The 20,616-nt window shown below is 37.5% G+C and overlaps 1 pseudogene; it reads right to left on the reverse strand.

The window, feature by feature from the left end:
• Window positions 1-383: 383 nt before the first annotated feature.
• Window positions 384-20,101, reverse strand: LOC140507996 (actin-like protein 6A pseudogene; annotated as a pseudogene).
• Window positions 20,102-20,616: the final 515 nt, after the last annotated feature.

Genomic DNA, 20,616 nt, shown 5'->3' on the forward strand with positions numbered 1-20,616 from the left:
CCAACATTTTTTCCAACACCTATTATTTGGGAACCTGATCTAAGATAAGAAAGTTAATGGGATCAGAGGGAGAGGGTCTCTGAACTAGGGGAGTTATAGGAGATCTCTGGTTTAAACAAACTTTCTCTTTTCATGGTCAAGGAAGGGTTAACAAGAGGTGGCTATTAAGTGCAAACCATACAGCTATATTTTTTTTTCTTCATTCTGGGATTATTTCCAAACCAGCTGCTTTCCTTCATTGTCCTAAAAAAATGAGGCTATTCATCTGGGGGAGGGAGAGGATTATTTATAGAATTCAATTCTTATTTTTCCTTAAAATCTAGAGAGTGGTACCCCAAAACTTGCTAAGATATTTCAGAAAGGAGTGAGCTCCTGAAATTATGCACAATCTCAGTAGTTCACCCTTGCAAAATTAAAAATGATAAAGCTTCAAAGTCCTTAATGATTAATCTCCAAACCTCCAAATCTGCTAAGGTGTTTCTAGCAATTTTATAATTTTTGATTATCTGACTTTATTTCTCTAATTCCAACATGGCCAAAGCTGAAATGACAGGGAAAAAAGTGTCTTATAGATTTTTTTTTTATTTTCTTCATTTCTTACAACTGAATCTCCTGCAGAAAGCCCAAAGCAGAAGTTAATCCTACTTACTGGGAGAATTGATTAATCTTTCCCAGTGTTCTAAACTCTCTGACTATAGCTATTAAAGTTTTTCTAGCTGGCTGCATTTTCTTTTTTTGAAATCCTTCAAGGTAATAGAATCTACAAACAACACAAATATGACATAAGACAAAGATTTTCCTACATTTTACAAAGACATGAACACAGACAAAATGATAAGACAGACATATAGACAATAATTCTATTAAACATTAAAATAATCTAAGTTACAAAAGGTTTTTCACCTGGTGGTTTCCAGTAGCCATTAAAAAAAATATATCGCATTCAGGTATTTAATTTTCTTGCTGGCTTCATCAAAATATTTCCTTTTTTTCCCATAGTCAATAGAAATCTTTATTATTTGGTTTTGTAAGTATGAGCGAAAGGTATCGGCAGTAAGTTTTATTAGTCAATAAAAATTCTACCAATCATTTGAAAATCAGTACGCTAATCAGAGGGTTGAAAGCAGTTTACTAAAAGGAAAACATTTAGAGAAAATAGATATTTATACAGAAATTACAAAATGCTTATTCTTGCTTTACAAGGAGGGCAAAAACTCATTTTAAGTTATATGACCCATTAAAGGCTTTAAAATTTGTTAAATGGAAATGGAAGTACGTAAAAATGTACATTCTACAAAAGACGTTCATTTTCATTCTTGAGTATATTAAAGCTATGAAGTATAAAGGATCGTACGGAAGGCCACAGTTTGGTTCTTTTTTCAGAACTGACTTCAAGGGCATTTCCTTTTTACACATTGCTTTCCTTCTTCTTCATACTCTTGTTTGGAAATCCACATCTGTTGAAAGGTACTCAGGGAGGCCAGAATTGAGCCACCAATACACAAACTAAATCGCTGTTCCAGGGCTGTGTTATTTGCAATCCACTTCAATCTCATGCTCTGAGGCATCTTCTGAGACAGCCCCTGATTCAATCTATATGTGAAATTCTATATTAGAATGTTTCCTCCTGCCACTGTGACACTGCCAGAAAAACCTGGTCTGATATCAATGTCACACACATCCAGTGCTTGTGGTAACAATATGACTGACTCCCAACATTGTGTTGCCTGATAACCCCTTCACATTAGACCAGTCAAATAACCCTTCGAGGAAGTTTGCTCAGAACCAAAGTCACAGTTGTAGCCATTGGGAAATTCGTAGTGAACTGTTGGCATCTGCGCAGCCACTTGTTCATTATAAATTGAATCTAATATTTGGAACACGGAAGCTTAAAAATCTTGGATCACACAATGCCCTTGTAACCTGTGGGAATGTTTTTTTGTCTTCCAATCCTGGGGATCCTTCATGAATGGCCTCCTTTGCTGCAATCATATATGGAGGGATCAGTTCTACATTCAATTGTTCTAATAGTTCTCTAAAGATCAAAAGAACCCCAAGTTAGCCAACAATGTCAAATTATGTCAATTACTTAAGAAACATGTATGGCTCTGTTCCATGGACTGAATGCATAAACCCTGGAGCAGTGCATTCTCAATTACCATGTTTCCCATATTGCAACCAGAGGGTAAACAAAAACTCCCAGAAGAGAAAGACAGATCCTTTCTTTGGTTACAACAATCCTCCAAGAAAGCAAAGCTTGACCAAAAGACAGGAGAATCAGAGCAGGAAAATCACCCACTGCCACTCTTGAAGTCAATTCAAGTGGAGCTCAATGGAATCACGTAGGTACCATGCCTCCAATCACACCTGCAGTGAGGAAGAAGGTAATTTCTGACACCAACTGTCAAGTCTGAAAACAAATGACCAAAAAGTCACAGAGGTCATGCAACTGCTGTGAACTCTAAAAATACCAAACAGCTCACACACACTTACCACAGTTAACTCTGAAAATTATCAGAACTCACACGTCATCACAATCATGGTTAACTCTAAGAAATAAAATAAAAACTAAATAAAAATTAGAGCCAACAGAGGTCATCAGCAAAAAGCTTTCTTTAATCCATTGGAGGAGGGAAACTAGATACATGTGCCAGGTCCTCCTCTATAAGGAGACCCCTTTTAATGAGGTCAAATCTTAATATATATCCATATTTATATATCTATATCTGTCTACCTATACATATGTATCTATACATCTATATCTATCTATACACATATCTATACATATAGATATGAACATATGTATACATATACATATATCTATATGTACCAATGGTTATGCAGTGAGCTGTAGGCCTGACAGTGAGGGGTAACAGCAACAATGAGACAGGTTTGATTCATAGAAGGGCTTCATGATCTTCATGGGTCTTGCAGGTGCTTGTAAAACATCAGGGACCACCTGGTGTAAAACAGTTCTGGAATTTTGCTGTGGCACACTTCATCCAGAGGGTAAAGTACAAAGGATTGTTGTTTTGCTACTCTTACTGGCTGGGCCTTAGCTCAGGAAAACAGGGTAGCTCCTAATTATAAAAAGATAGGAATAAAAAGAGGGGTGGTCTTGGCATGGGGATCCTGATACACTTGGACTTTCTCTAATGATAGACTTGCTAAAAAGTGACTTCATTAGGAAGGAAAATGCATCTTTGGAGTTTATCATGCTGTCAGGATACTGTGGTTACAGAGGAGCTTCTTAACATCTTCTGGTAAAGTCATTATAAAATGCTCAATACATTGGAGAACTTTTATTTGCCCTAAGACTTCCTATTGCTCGGACCATTATCTGTTGTCCTGTCTATACTCATGGAATTTATCCTGTTTCAAGAGGCAACAACCATGCTGACACTGCTACAAGGCTTGCTACCCTTGAGGTCCCACACACATGTTCCATCTCTCTGCTTCGGACAATGTTCACCTTTTTTAATGTTACAATGACTCTGAAACTGTGACATGAAAACATGCCAAGCAGGTATTGGGGACAGGGTGATTGAAGAAGGCAAACCCTTCCTCTCCCAGAGTTTCTATGGTCTCTCTGTTCATAATGGTAGGGAAAGGGGGCACATCATGGCACACAAAGGATTGCAGATATGATTAGAAAGGTGGGAGTTGCCCCTGGTATTATTTCTCTTGCTATATGTATTTGTGCCTTCTGTCCTACTTCTCAGGCATTTAATCCACATGTATTCCATGCTATCATTTTTGGCAGACTCTTCCTTGCTTATACTTTTTCTGAGCACCAGCAAATTGATTTTAGTAATATACCTAAGTCTGGTCATTATAAAATTTGTCTTGTAATCATTGATTCATTGACTCATTGGGTAAAAGCCTTCCCTAGTTCAAAAGTTAATGCTAGTTTCATGGTCAAAATTATTCTTAAAGAAACTATGCCCTGATTTGGCCCTCTGACTCAAAATGAAGATCTCACTTCACTGGCATGGTCTTCTCTCAAATTTATTCTTGTCTCAGAGTGATTCTTAGGTTTTATACCCCTTTTCAACCCTAGAGTTTGAATCAGGTTGAACATATGAACAAAGAACTTAAGACTTTGATTGGTAAACTGTTCTGAAACACAATTTAAGTGACCTTATGGGCTTCCCTATGTCTCTAGGATCTTTTTAGCTACTGAGGGCCCTTTTTATTATTCATGGTTTGCTAATTAATCACATAACTTGGATTTTGTCCCCTCAGATATTATGAACCACTCATAATGTTATCCTACTCTCCACAATAGTTTTTCCAAATTTTCTCATACTTCCTCAAACCTTCCGTGGCTCCCCCTCATCTCATCCTCTCAACTGACAACCTTGCCTCATATATTAAAGAAAAAGTTGAGGCCATTTACTATGACCTCCTTATTTTCCCCCTTCCTCATTTCCTATCATTTGGATGCCTTCTGCCACTATCTTCTCCTTCACCCTTGTCTCATATGATGAAGTGGCCTTACTTTTTACCAAGGCTAACTCCTCTGTCCAAATTATCCCATTACATCCCATCTCTTCCAACATACTGACTCCTCTGTCCTCTCCATTTCATCACTTATTTTCAGTCTCTTGCTATCTACTGACTCATTTCCTACTGCCCACAAAGATGCCCATGTCTCCCCCATCCTCAAAAATCCCTCACTTGATTCTTCTATCCCCTTTTTCATCCTATATCCTCAGTTCCCTTTGTTAGGTATATGGAATTTGAAGATCTTCCCTGCCCCTTAATAGGCTCATGTGACCTGCTTTGAGCTTTGGCCTAGCCCACAGCTTGAGTCACATGAAGCCCATGGTGGGAAGAACTTGCTGAATGAGTACAGCAGGAAGAGAGAGTGAGGTAGAGCTGAGAGACAGGCAGCAGGCAAAACAGAGCAGAGCAGTTAGCCTGAGTGAGAGAGAAGCATTTTGCCTAAGGGAGCTTGTTTGTGGGGAGGCCTAAAGGAGGGAAGGCTTGGGGATGCAGTGCTACCTATATTGGTAATGTGCACAAACTTCCTTGTTACCATGGTGGAATTGACTTTCTGGTATCTGAATAAATATTTTGGTTTCATTTTTGAGGAAGAGAGTTTATAATTTGAAAATTTACCCTGGAAATACACCTGCATATCCACAGTGGCTGCTGTGGATATCTCACTGGTGCTACAGGAGATAAACTCCTTTAAAAAGTTTTCTACAAAAGGTGCCTTTATTTTCATCCCTCTTACTTTCTTCTTAACCCCTGACAATCCAGCTTCTGACATTATTTTACTAAAACTGCTCTCTCAAAAGTTAGCAATGACCTCTTAATTTCCCATCAAGATAATGAGGTGAAAGGGAATAATTACCTCATAAAAACCACATATAAATAGAAGAACTGTAACAGAAGCAGGTGGAGATGGAGAACTGGTAATGCTGGAACCTTATTCCCATCAGAAATGGGTCAAAGAGGGAATAACATATACATATAGATGGGTATGAAAGTGTTCTAAATTTATAGAGAAATAGGAAGATAAGGTGACAGAATAAGGAAAAGCCCTTTAAAACTTTATGTAGATCAAAAAGTAGGATGGTGAGGGGAGAGGAGAAGGGAGGGATTCTTAGAGGGGCATATTAAGGAATATGAGGGTTGGGGAGAAGACAAAAGGGGATTCTTTAAAAGGGTGCATATTAGAAGGTGGTGGTTAGAAGTATATCAGATTATGAGGAGGGATAGGGTTTAAAGAAAAATTGAGAAGGATAGTTAGTAAAAATAGGATGGATAAAAATACACAACTAATAATTATAACTCTGCAGGTGCATAGGATTAACTTACCCATAAAATGAAAAGAGCAGAATGAATTAAAAATCAGAATCCAACACTATGTTGTTTACAAGAAACACATTTTAAAGTGAGAGTTACACATAGTTAAAATAAAGGAGTGGAGTAGAATATATTATGCTTCAGATGAGGCTGAAAAAAAGTAAGGGTAGCTATCATAATATCAGACAAAATTAAGGCTAAAATGGAATTAATTAAGAGGTAAAGAAGAAAACTACATTATGATAAAAGACATCATAGAAAATGAAGCAATGTCAACATTAAACTTGAAAGCAAATGCTATAGCATCTAATTTTTAAATGAAAAGTTAACTAATTACAGGTGGAAATAGACAGTAATATGTTAATAGTGGGGGACTTTAGCCTTCCCCTTTTAGAATTAGAAAAATCTAACAAAAAAAATAAGAAAGAAGCTAAGGAAGTGAATAGAATCTTAGATAAGCTAGATGTGATAAAAATCTGGAGATAACTGAATGGGAATAGAAAGGAATATGCCTTTTTTCACATTGATACATTATACGTTTACAAAAATTAACCATGTATTAGTGCATAAAACTGTGTATGTAAATGCAGAAAAGCAGAAATACTCAATTCATTCTTTTCAGATAACAATACAATAAAAATCATATTTAATAAGAGACCATGGAAACATAGATTAAAAACTAATTGGAGGGAGGGAACCAAGAAGACTGAGTAACAGTGCGGACTTTCTAGAGCCCTGCCCTCAAGCCCAGTCAAATATCTGTAAAAAATGGCTCTAAACAAATTCTGGAGCTGCAGAACCCACAGAATAACGGAGCAAGGCAAATCTCCAGCCCAAGTCAGCCTGGAAAGTCACCAGGAAGCATCTATCATGCCACAGTGGGAGCAGATGGCAGCCCAGTGTGAGCCATGAGTGCACAGAGGTGACCTGAGCAGACACTGGGGAGACTGAATCTCTCACACCTGTGGTGGTTTCCAGACTTCATGACCCTATAACACTGAGGACAAATTGGAAGGTCAGTGGGAAAAGCCTGGGGAACCAGTGCAGGAGAGTGGAGTGGTCTGGCCCCAGCCCCAGGGTGGCAGAAAGGGAAGGGGGCAGAGGAACCAGCTGCAGCCGCAGCAGCAGCAGGGACAAAGGCAGAGGCAGACTGTTTCTGTAGCTCTAGACACACAGATTGTAGGGGGGGGAATCGAGCAACTGAGAGTACAACCCCCTCACCCCCACTGGAAGCAGAGAACTATCTTGACAAAGAGCTCAGAAGTCAAGGAAATGGCTGGGAAAATGACCAAAAACCAGAAAAAGAATCAGACCATATAATCTTACTTTGGGGACAAGGAAGATCAAAACATGCAAACAGAAGAAAACAAAGTCAAAGCTCCTACATCCAAAACCTCCAAGAAAAATATATATTGGTCTCAGGCCATGGAAGAACTCAAAAAGAATTTTGAAAATCAAGTAAGAGAAGCAGAGCAAAAATTGGGAAGAGAAATGAGAGTGATGAAGAAAATCATGAAAAACGAGTCAACTGCTTGCTAAAAAAGACCCAAAAAATAATGAAGAAAATAACACTTTAAAAAATAGACTAACTCAAATGATAAAAGAGATCTAAAAAGTCAACGAGCAGAAGAATGCCCTAAAAAGCAGAATTAGCCAAATGGAAAAGGAGGTCCAAAAGCTCAATGAAGAAAATAACTTTCTTCATTGGAAGCTAATGACTTCATGAAAAATCAAGAAATTATAGAACAAAACCACAGGAAAGAAAAAGTAGACAGTGTGAAATATCTCACTGGAAAAACAACTGACCCAGAAAATAGATCCAGGAGAGACAATTTTAAAATTATGGGACTACCTGAAAGTCATGATCAAAAAAAGAGCCTACACATCATCTTTCATGAAATCGTCAAGGAAAACTGCCCTGAGATTCTAGAACCAGAGGGTAAAATAAATATTGAATCTACTGATCACCTCCTGAAAGAGACCCAAAAAGAGAAACTCCTAGGAATATTGTGGCCAAATTTCAGAGTTCCCAGGTCAAGGAGAAAATATTGCAAGCAGTCAGAAAGAAATAATTTGAATATTGTGGACAACACAGGATCTGGCAGCATCTATATTAAGGGACTGAAGGGCTTGGAATAGGATATTCCAGAAGTCAAAGGAACTAGGATTAAAACCAAGAATCACCTACACAGCAAAACTGAGTATAATACTTCAGGGGGAAAAATGATCATTCAATGAAATAGAGGACTTTCAAGTATTCTTGATGAAAAGACCAGAGCTGAAAAAAATTTGACTTTCAAATGCAAGAGTCAAGAGAAGCATGAAGAGATAAACAGGAAAGAGTAATCATAAGGAACTTACTAAAGTTGAACTGTTTACGTTCCTACATGGAAAGATAATATTTGTAACTCTATGACTTTCACAGTATTTAGGTAGTTGGAGGGATTATACAGATATTACCAGAGGGCACAGGGTGAGTTGAATAGGAAGGGGTGATATCTAAAAAAATAAAATTAAGGGTAAGATAGGAATATATTGGGAGGAGAAAGGGAGAAATGGAATGGGGCAAATTATCTCTCATAAAAGAGGCAAGAAAAAGTTTTTTCAATGGAAAAGAAAAGGGGGGAGGTTGAGAGGGAAAAAGTGAAACTTACTCTCCTCACATTTGGCTTAAGGAGGGAATAATATGCACACTCAATTTGGTATGAAAATCTATCTTATATTACAGGAAAGTCAGAGAGACGATAAGTGGAGGGGGATGATAGAAGGAAGGGCAAATGGGAGGAGGGGGTAATTAGAAGTAAACACTTTTGAGGAGGGAAAAGGTCAAAGGAGAGAATAGAATAAATGGGGTCAGGATGGGATGAAAGGGAATATAGTTAGTCTTTCACAACATGACTTTTATGGAAGTCTTTTGCATAACTGCATACGTATAACCTATATTGAATTGCTTGCCTTTTCAGTGGGGATGGGTAGGGAGGGTAGAAGGGGAGAGAAGTTGGAACTCAAAGTTTTAAAAATGAATGTTAAAAATTGTTTTTGCATGTAACTGGGAAATAAGAAGTGCAGGTAATGAGGTATAGAAATCTATCTTGCCCTACAAGAAAATAGATGAGGTGAGGATAAGAGAGGGGAAGGATGTAACAGATGGAAGGGCAGATTGGGGAAAGGAGTAATCAGAATGCAGCCTGTCTTGGGGTGGGGGAGGGGGAGATGGGGAGAAAATTTGGAACTCAAAATCTTGTGGAAATGAATGTTGAAAACTAAAAATAAATTAACTAAAATTTAAAAAAAACTATTTGGAGACTAAAACAACCTAATTTTAAAGGATGAGTGGATTAAAAAACAAAATCATAGAAACAATCATTTCATTAAAGAGAATGACAATAATGTGCCAACATACCAACACTATGAGATGCAGCAGAAACAGTAATCAAAGGAAGGTTTGTATCTCTAAATGTTTATATAAATAAAATAGAGAAAGACCAGACCAATGAATTGGGTATGCAACTAAAAAAAATCCAAAAGAAGTTAAAAATTCCCACTTAAACAACAAATTAGAAATCCTAACAATTAAAGATGAGATTAATGAAGTTCAGTATAGGAAAACCATTGAATTAATCAATAAGAGTAGATGTTGGCTTTATGAAAAAAAACAATAAAATAGATAAACCGTTGATGAATATGATTTTAAAAAGAGAGAGAAACCAAATCACTAATATGAAAAATGAAAAGGGTGACTATGCCACTAATGAAGGTGAAAACAAAACAATTATAAGGAGTTATTCAGTCCAATTGTAAGCTAATATTTTTAACAATTTAAAATGGAAAAATATTTACAAAAATATAAACTGCCTAGATTAATAGGAGGGCTACAAAAATGTGCATACCGTTTGATCCAGCAATATCACTTCGAGGGTTGGAACCCAAAGAGATAATAAAAATGGGGAAAAGCTCCACATCTACAAAAATATTTATAGCAGCTCTTTTTATGGTGGCCAAGAACTGGAAATTGAGGAAATGCCTATCAATTGAGGAATGGTTGGACAAGTTGTGTGGTGTATGAATGCAATGGAATACTATTGTGCTATAAGAAATGACAAACAGTCAGACTTCAGAAAAATCTGAAAAGACTTATATGAACTGATGCTGAGTGAAATGAGCAGAGCCAGGAGAGCATTATTCACCTTAACAGCCACAGTGTGCAAGGACTGTTTCTGATAGACCAAGCTCCTCACAACAATGCAAGGACCTAAAACATTCCCAAAGAACTCTTGAGGCAAAATGCCATCCACATCCAGAGAAAAAACTATGAGAATGGAACACAGAATGAAGCAGATTATTTTCTCTTGTGTTGTGTTTTGTTTCAGTTTTGTTTTTCTCATGGTTTCTCCCATTCGTTTTAATTCTATGCAACATGATTAATGCGAAAATGTATTTAAAAAGAATGTATATGCAGAAGCCATATATGACTGCAAGTCATCTTGGGGAGGGAACAGGGAGGAAGGGGGAGAAAATCTGACTAATGGAAGTGATGGTTGAAAACTAAAAACAAATTAATTAAATTTTTAAAAGCAGAAGAGGAAATAGAATATCTAAATAAATCTATTTTAGAAAAATAAATAAAACAGGTCATGAATGAGCTTCCTAAAGAAAAAGTGTCAGGACCAGATAGATTTACAAGTGAATTCTACCAAACATTTAAGAATCAATTAATTCCAATATTAAATAATTTGAAATAGAAGGCAAAAAGTCCTACCAAACTCCTTTTATGAAACAAATATGGCACTGATACCTAAACCAGGAAGAGCCAAAACAGAAAAAGAAAATTATAGAACCATTTCTGAATATGAATACAAAAATCCTAAATAAAATACCAGCCAATAATAGACTCCCACCTATTACTGTAGGAGACTACAATAATATATTACAAAGAGTATACATTGTGACCAAGTGGGCTTCATATCAAGAATACAGGGGTGGTTTAACATGAGGAAAACCATTAACACAATTCACTGTAACAATATCAAAAGTAACAAAAATTATGTAATTATATCAATAGATATAAAAGAAGTTTTTGATAAAGTACAACACTCATCCCTACTAAAAAAAAATTTGAAAGCATATGTACAAATGCATTTTTCCTTAAAATGTTTAGAAGCATCTACCTAAAACCATCGGCAAACATGATTTGTAAAGTGAATAATTATGCTAGAAACCTTCCCAATAAGATCCTTGAATGAAATAATGAGTGAAATGAGCATAACCAAGAGGACATTGTATACATTAAAAAGCAATACTGTCCAAGAAGAACTCTGAATATTTTGAGTATTATAAATATTCAAATCAACAGGACTTATACAGGAAGATGCCATTCACATCCAGAGAAAGAAGTGATAAATGAAAGTATCTGTAGTATGATTTTACATATGCATACATATTTGTGTCTAATGATAGCTTTCTCTCAGGTGCGGTGGGGAGAGAGGAAGAAAAATTAAAAGTACACAGCAGAAAACAAAAGAAAACTTGGAAGGAAGCACAGAAAAGCATTATGACTTTGAACAGTAGTACTTATGATATGGTTTTTCAAAAAAAGTTAACAGTATGAAATGAATATTCATGGTTTTATATTGTCCTCTTTTTATGTTGTGCCATATACATGAAAAATGTTCTCTCTTTTGTTGGCTTTTTGTATTTCCATTCAAAATGAATAAAAATGTTTCAAAAGTTCTCTTTTGTTTATCTTGAGCCCTGAGATGTACAAAGGAAATAAGCTTCTCAGATGGAAGATTCCAACAACTAAAATTTCACTCTCTCTCTGACTCTGCTTCTCTCTCTGTGTGTGTGTTTCTCAATTACTAACTCATTATCTCTTTTTCTGTCTCTCTAAAACTGCCTGCTTCTTTCTCTGTCTCTCAATCTTTCTTTCTCTGTCTTTCATGCATACATATGTCACACCTTAAAAATCTGCTTTCTCCTATGTGCTTTACCACCTGTTAACCTGTCACCTTCCTTTAAGCAATGAAATACATAAAGTCCCTCAATGCAATGGTTAACCACAGTTTAACTGGGGAGGGGAGGGAAGAGTAATGGTTATAACCATAGGAACCTTTCTCCCTCATTGGCTCTAGCTAGAATATACATTATGGAGCATGCCTGGAGCTGATTCACTTCTGGTCACACATTTGTCATCTTTTACACACTAATTTAGTATGTGAAATAATAAATATATATTTATATTCATATAAATATATATTTATTAAATAAATAAATATGTTGTATGTATATAATAGATATGTATAATATATATAAATAAATATTTTATTAAAAATAAATAAAAGCAAATAAAAACTTGGTGCTTTGAGACAGTCCAGTATACCCAGGATGGTCCCTTTATCCCCGTTATGGAAGCAAGGGGAAGTGGCTGCTTCAGAGAAGATTGACAACTAAGCCAATGAGAACCAGCCACTAAATAGACTTTTAAAGGGATTTAGCCTGACTTCTAGACTTCTCTCTTATCTTCTGCCAAGAGTGCAAGGACTCTGAAGTTCTCTGTTGAGTTCCCATGAGGAGTGCCTTCCTTCAAATCAGCATAAATGGAGAACTGCTCACACATGGTGGCCAGTATGCAGCCTACATGAGCTTGAGACTAGTTCTCAAATCATTTGTCACCCCTTTATGTTTCTTTCCTGAGCTTAGATGAGTGACCAGCCAGTGCACTCTAAAGCCAATAGATTGAACAACCATGGGTCCCTGCCCAAGCTCCACTCAGTGGCTGTTTTGTGGGCCCTCCTGGCTTAGAGACAATAGTAACTGTTTCTCTTCAAAATGACAACCCTGAGGCTCTTGCCCCACCCAGAGGGACTTATTTATTTATTTATTTTTCTTTTCTATTTAAAGGGGCCATCCCCTGACTTCTTTTTAAAGAGGCCTATTCACTGAATGGGCATTACTTCACTTTAAGTGAGTACCTGAAAAGGCCTTAACCTTAAAGGCCAAGGTCTCCCATTGCATCCTGGGCCATCTCCAGTCATCCTAATGAATATCTGGTCACTGGATCCAGATGGCTCAGAAGGAGAAAGTGAGGTTGGTGACCTTGCACAGCCCTTCCTCACTCAAATCAAAGTCAAGTGCAAGTCATATCATCATTTCTCTGATGTCATGGTCTTCTTTGAAAACTAAGGATGAACACAAGTTGAGTGACAGTAATTCTGAGATTAATGTTTTCACTTTGGATCATCATTTCCCATCTAGCTGACCCCCTGTATTTCAGGATTTCCAGAAACTCATCATGCTGCAGGATAAAATCAATTCTACTCATGTGAGTTCCACTCATTTCCCACCCTGGCAACAGTACTTCATCACCATTCTCCTTAATCCTCATCCCCTGCTTTTTAGTTTCTTTATATGTGTTCTCTTCCCCCATTATATTGTGAGTTCCTAAAGGGCAGGGACTGTCCTATGCCTTTCTTTGTATTCCCAGTGTTTAGCATAGTGCCTGCCATATAGTAGGCACCTAAGAAATGTTTGCTGATTGACTACTGGAGGCAACAAGATATAAGAAGCTCAGTCAAAGCATTTCTTTTCTGTGGAAAAATACCTGATTTATATACCTTTCTACTACTTCCTTTATAGGGAGAGCCTAGATATATAAGTCAGGAGGCAGCTAGGTGGCTCAATGGACAGAGGGCTGAGCTTGGAGTCAGGAAAATCTGAATTCAAATCTGGCCTGACACATACTAGCTGTGTGACTTTGGGCAAGTCACTTAACCTCTGTTTGCCTTAATCTACTAGAGAAGGAAATGGAAAACCACTCCAGTATACTTGCCAAGAAAACTCATGAATAGTGTTGGCATGGTCCAGTGCATCACAAAGCATGAGACACAGCTGAACAACAAGAAGATGTAAGTCAAATATAACCTTTAAATTATTTCCCTTAGAGTTCTTGGAATTAGGATTCAGTTCAATCAACTGGCATTTATTAAGTACCTACTATTCTCCAGGTCCTGTGCTAAATACTGAGGATATAAAGAAAGGCAAAAAGGTAGTCTCTCTTCGCAAGGAATTCAGTCTAGTGAAGGAAGTAACATGCAAGCAACTAAGTAGAAATAAGATATGTAGAGGATGGGTTAGAGATAATCTCAGAGAGAAGCTTCAGAAGGACCAGAACTGTCTTCTTGCAGAAGGTGAGGCTTTATCTAAGACTCCAAAGAAGACAGGGAAGCCAGAGGAAAGAGATGACACATGGCAGACAGCCAGTGAAAATGCTCAGCTGGAAGATGGAGTGTCCTGTACCAGGAACAACTGGAAGATCAGTGTCACTGGATCGCACAAGGTAAGCAAGATGTAAGAAGACCAGAAAGGAGGAAGGAACCAAGATAGTAGAAGGATCAGTGAAGAGAAACAAAAATATATGAATGAAGGTAGAAATGACAAGACTTGACAACTGACAGGATATGGGGTGATTGAGGAATAAAGAATGACACAAAGGTTGTGAGCCTCAGTGATGCGGGGATGGTGGTGCCTTCAATAGTAATGAGGTAGTAATTAGGAAGAAGGAATAGTTTTGGGAAAAATATAATTAATTCAGTTTTGGAAACAGGAAATTTAAGAAGTCTATGGGACATTTTTGAGATGCTCAATAGGCAGCTGGAGAGGTGAAGGAAGTTAGGGCTAGGACAGTGAATTGAGACATCTGCATAGAGATTATAATTGAGAGCATGGAAGCTAATGAGGTCACCAAGGGAAATATTATAAATAATGAAGAGAAGGTAGTCCAGGTCAGAGCCCAGGGGATACACAGTTAGCGAGAATGACTTGGTTGAACATCCAATAATCAAAGTTTGCAGAGAGATCAAGAAGATTGATAAAAGGCCATTAGATTTGGTAATTAAGAGATTATTAATAACTTTGGAGGGAGCAATTTCAGTTGAATGATGAGGTTGGTATGTGTGGCAGGTGAAAGATGAAATGACTGAGGAAACAAAGGTCTGAGCTTCTGAGAATATTGATTTATTAAGCAATGCATGTCAATTGCCTAACAAATAAGCATCAGAACCCTTCCTCAGCTTAGGGAATACAGAGGGAGACAGATTTTTATACATGAAAAACAATCACATAAGGCCAGTAAATTAAAAAGAAACAATTAACCAGGATATAACATTAGGGTATCTGATTTCTAATTGGAGAAAACATTAGAGACTTTTCAAGTTGGGAGAGAGAGAGAATGAACAGGTGCATTCCCTGAAATCAGAAAAAGAGGTGTACCATTTCCCCTAAATGAACAATCAAAGGAACATAGGAACGGTAACTAATTGGTCAGTATGGGGCCAGTCTTCAGATAAGACATACGGGTTGCTTAAGACGTACAATTATGAGAAAGCTTCTTATATCAATCTTTAGGCCTGACTAGGTTTCTAGACAGTGTAACTTAGGTTCTTAGTTAAGGGTCTCTAAATAGCAGGTAGAGGCAAAAACAGCCATGCCAGTTTAAATTTCACCAGTGCTAGGTTCAAGCAACACAATAAGGTTGTTTTTGCCAATTTTCACAATTGAACAAAATTTTCTCACAAGACAGAAGTTAGACTAGACCCACAGAATAGAAAGGGAGCTGAGCTAGCTCCACAACTGAGTCACAAGATAATCAATGTGGTTCACTCAATTCCCACTACCACCTGCTGTAATAATCCCCTAAGTTCCCTCATTTGTTACTAGCGAGCCTGGCACTAGCACCCTGTTAGTTCAGCTTCAATGCTCAGGGGCAGCTAAGTGGCACACTAGAAAGAACTTCAGACCTGGAGTCAAGAAGACCTGAATTCAAATCTAACCACACAGTTAATAACTACGCAATCCTGGGCAAATCATTTTACCTATTTTGCCTTTCTTTCCACATTTGTAAAATGAGGATAATAAAAGCCCTTTGTTCTTAGGGTTGTGAGAATCAAGTGAGTCAATAATTATAAAGTGCTTAACATAGTGCCTAGTACACATAAATACTATATAAATGTTGGCAATTATTATGATTATTGATGTTGGGAGGAAATTAGGCACGCATACATCATTGAACAGGTGTTTTAAATGGCTTACTTAATCCTATCATAGCAAGGATATGGAACAAGGATACATACAGCAGCACTTAGCTTGTATAGACATGTCCCCCCATCTCCACATGAAAACATGCAGTAGGGTATAGTGACTGGTAGCATGGTCTTCCTATAGCCACCAAGTTGGAAAGAGCACCGATCCCAAGTCAATAGAATCATTTATACCCCTAGGTGAACAAGCACTCAACCCCTTTGATTGGCTTTATGTGCCTAAAAACCAGAAAACTATGTCAATACTACCAAGAAGCTGTATGAAAGGAGGCAGAGCTTTACAGACTGGAAGACTTTTTATAATTTAGGACTTTTACTTAGAACTTTTATTATTTAGGACTTATTACTTAGGACTTTTATCAGATAATCCTCCATGGTAGAGGCAGTCCTGGAAGAGAAAAGAAAAATATATGTGTTCTCATTCCCCAAAATAGTCATCATAAATAAAAAGAAGAAAGAAGAAAAACAATTTGGAGGATAATGAAAGTCCAAATTCCTAGGCTCTTCCATCCCCCAACGGAGTGACAAATTCTCAGATTTAAATTATATGGTAGGTGATATCAAATCTTTGCAGTTTAAATAAAAGCTCTTTGTTCTCAGGGTGGTGAGACTCAAAATGTGTTTAATATGAATGTATGTGTAGAACCCATTTAAGATTGTCTTGGGAAGGGTAGAGGGAGGGGGAGAAAATTTAAAACTTGTGGAAGTGACTGTTGAAAACTGAAAACAAATTAATTAATTAAATATTTAAAAAAATTTTAAAAAAGCAGAGTGGGTCAAATGGAAAAAGAGGTCCAAAAGCTCACTGAAGAAAATGATTACATAAAAATTAGAATGGAACAAATGGAAGCTAGTGACTTTATGAGACATCAAGAAATTATAAAACAGAATCAAAAGAATGAAAAAATAGAAGACAATGTGAAGTATCTCATTGGAAAAAAACAACTGACCTGGAAAATGGATCCAGCAGAGATAATTTAAAAATTATGGGACTACCTGAAAGCCATGATTTTAAAAAAAAGAGCCTAGACATCATCTTTCAAGAAATTATCAAGGAAAACTGCCCTGATATTCTAGAACCAGAGGGTAAAATAGAAATGAAAAAAAAATCCACCAATCACCTCCTGAAAGAGATCCCAAAAGGAAAACTCCTAGGAATATTGTAGTCAAATTCCAGAGTTCCTGGGTCAAGGAGAAAATATTACAAGCAGCAGAAAGAAACAATTCAAGTATTATGGAAATATAATCAGGCACAAGATTTAGCAGCTTCTACACTAAGGGATTTGAGGGCTTGGCATATGATATTCTGGAAGTCAAAGGAGATAGGATTAAAACCAAGAATCACCTACCCAACTAAACCGAGTATAATACTTCAGGGGGAAAAAGTGGAACTTCAATGAAATAGAGGACTTCCAAGCATTCTTGTTGAAAAGAACAGAGCTGAATAGAAAATCTGACTTTCAAATACAAGAATCAAGAGAGACATGAAAAGGTAAACAGGAAAGAGAAACCATAAGGGACTTATTAAAGTTGAACTGTTTACACTCCTACATGGAAAAATTATATTTGTAACTCATGAGATGTTTCTCAGTATTAGGATAGTTGAAGGAAATATATATGTGTGTATACACATATATATACACATATGCATATATATATACACATATGTGTGTATATATATATATATATATATATATACACAGAGAGAGACAGAAAGAGAGGGAAGGCACAGGAGGAAATATATATGTGTGTACACGCACATATATATACACATATGCATTTATATACATGTATATGTGTGTATATATACATAGAGACAAAGAGAGATTGAGAGAGAGAGGGAGGGCACAGGGCAAGCTGAATATGAAGGGATGATATCTAAAAAAGAAAATTAAGTGTTGAGAGGAATGTACTACGAGAAAGAGAAAGGGAGAGGTAGAATGTAGTAAATCATCTTACATAAAAGAGGCAAGAAAGAGCTTTTACAATGGAGAGGAAGAAGGGGAAGGTAATAAATGAGCCTTCCTTTCATCAGATTTGGCTTCAGGAGGGATTAACATACACAGTCAGTTGGGTATGAAAGTTTATCTTATCCTACAGGAAAGCAAGAGGAAGGGAATAAGAGAGGAGGGTGATAGAAGGGAGGGCAGATTGGAGGAAAGGGTAATAAATACAAACTGTCCTGGGGTGGGAGAAGGGGGGAGATAGGGAGAAAATTTTAAATTCAAGATTTTGTGGAAGTGAATGTCGAAAACTGAGAATAAGTACATAGATGAATGAATGAATGAATATATAAATGAACAAATGAATGAATAAGAGAAAAAAATTAAATAAAGCAGCAAAGAGTTTGTTAAGCTCTTACATGCAACCTGTTCCAAAATGCAAGTTGATACCTTGGCTCTCCCTAAAGGAACACCCATTGGGTAATCCCTGGTTCACCCCTCAAAACCTCCTTCCCTAAGACTCACATCAGGGAAATATACAAAATCTTTGACCCCTTGGAAAAGGGCCTATCCCTTTCACAGGCTAAATAAGGACTTTCACTCTCATTCAGGGACTCGGAATTACCAGAAAATCACATTTATTCTAAGTACACACTTACCATACTTATAAACATTTCACCTTTACCATGTTATTAGAAAGCAAGGCTCCTCACAACCAGATCACAACCTTGGTCTCTCAAATCCTTTCTGGAAATGAGTTATCTGAGCCATCTCAGAAGAAAGGAAGCCTACCAGTTGAAGGAGACCTGCACTATTTCTCCAGGTCATACAGAAGTCTCTGAAGAGGACTTCTGTAAATAAAATAAGAAAAGACTGAAAAGGTTCTGGCAAAAATATTTCATTCTTGTCATGTAAGTGTTCCTGGAGACTGGATACCAGAAATTGCTGGTCTAAAAAGCCCTTCCTTTTTGTAGAGTGACACCAATTTATCACAAACTTGACTTTTGGGTGTTTGGACACCTGACATGGGAAGTCAGGTACATAATGATGATGCTACTGTATTAGCAGAGGCAGACCTCTTACCATGAGATGGTAACTTTGCCTGTTGGGTTGGGTGGATTCTCTGACTGGCACAAAGAATCCAGTTCAGCAGGAATAGTTGTGCCTTGTCCTTAGTTAGGGGAATAATATGGTCCTATGCCAAGCACAAGATGGCATCATTATCCCAATATCTATTTTGGCAATGGGCCCACTCTCCAATCTCTACTCATCCCCATTATCTTCTTTTAATGGCTCAATCTTGTTTAGCATATGATGTCTCTGGTGAGTACTGAGGAATCCCACAAACAATTGTGCTCAATGGGAAGCATAGGTAAAATACCCTCATTGGTCCTGAAGAATCTTTGATTATCCAGCTCTATACTCTCCAGCTCCCAAACCACTTGGCCAGATTTACAGCCACTACCCAGGAATTATATGAATGATCTTCTTTGCCCTATCCCTCAAGGTTCTCTCATATGACAACCATCTCAGCCAACTGGAAGAACTTGCCAGGAACCTATTCTCTAGGACAGGGGTGGGGAACCTTTTATTAAAGGGAGTTGTTCTGTGAATTTTTGATTCACCCAAAGGGCCATACTTGAGGACCTAGAGGGTTACATGTGACTTAAAAAAGGCTACAGGTTCCCCATCCCTGCTCTAGGGTATCCCTCTGCTGTTGGATTAGTGGATACTGAAGCCCAGTTGCACATGCCTGTCTCAAAGCAGATGGAACCATAGATAGACCAAACAAAACAACATTCTTCAGGATCCAGGTTTTCAGAGGTGAGGGCCCGTTGAACTAGCAGAGAAGGTCAAATTCTATACCTTGGATTAAAGGCATCAATCTCTGGCATAAAGGGGCTAACCCTTAACTCACTTCTTAAAGAAGCGAGGTCTGTTCCATGATTGGGCATTACCTGACTTTAAGTGAGTACCTGAAAAGGCCTTAGCCTAAAAGGCCAATGGTCTCTCATTGCATTCTGGGCCATCTCCAGTCATCCTGATCAATATATGGTCACTAGATCCAGATGGCTCAGGAGGAGAAAGTAAAGTTGGTGACCTTGCTCAGCCCTTCTTCACTTAAATCAAAGTCAAGTGCAAGTCATGTCATCATTTCTCTCGTCATGGTCCTTTTCAAAAATGAAGAACAAACACAACTCACCTGTTTGTGAAGGGCTCTAACACTGAAAGGGCCCAGGTGTCCATTTAGCAATATGAGCTTCTATGCCCCCCTCATTTTATTAGAGTAACTATTTTGATAGACATTTTCTAGGAGAAGAGTAATTATATGACCCTGTGTCATCTATTCAGTAGCAGTTGGAACCCAATATTGGCAAGCAAATACTTTTCAAATGGGATATAGTTTTGGAGAACTTGTAGCTACAGAAACCTAACAATCACTTATTCTGGGCCCTTTAGTGCCTACCAAGAACTCTACTGTGCCTGGTCTTTATGGATAGAGACTCCCTAGAAACATAAGGCTTTGTAGGTCGTAAAGGTCTCTCTGGGAGAGACTGCTGGCCAGCCTGCTTTAGATTTTGCAGGGCTATAATCTATCTGGGCCCCCATCAAAAGAAATGTACTGGTAGGCAACTTGATAAATGAGAGACATTAGAATACTCAATTAAGGAATATGGGTTCTCAAAAACCTTGAGTTCATTAAGGTTTTAGGCTTCCTTGTTAGATAATTAGAAAGCAAATATCAGTAGCTTATTCTAGAC

This window comes from Notamacropus eugenii, chromosome 5, assembly GCF_028372415.1.
Source record: "Notamacropus eugenii isolate mMacEug1 chromosome 5, mMacEug1.pri_v2, whole genome shotgun sequence".
Taxonomy (NCBI): Eukaryota; Metazoa; Chordata; class Mammalia; order Diprotodontia; family Macropodidae; genus Notamacropus; species Notamacropus eugenii.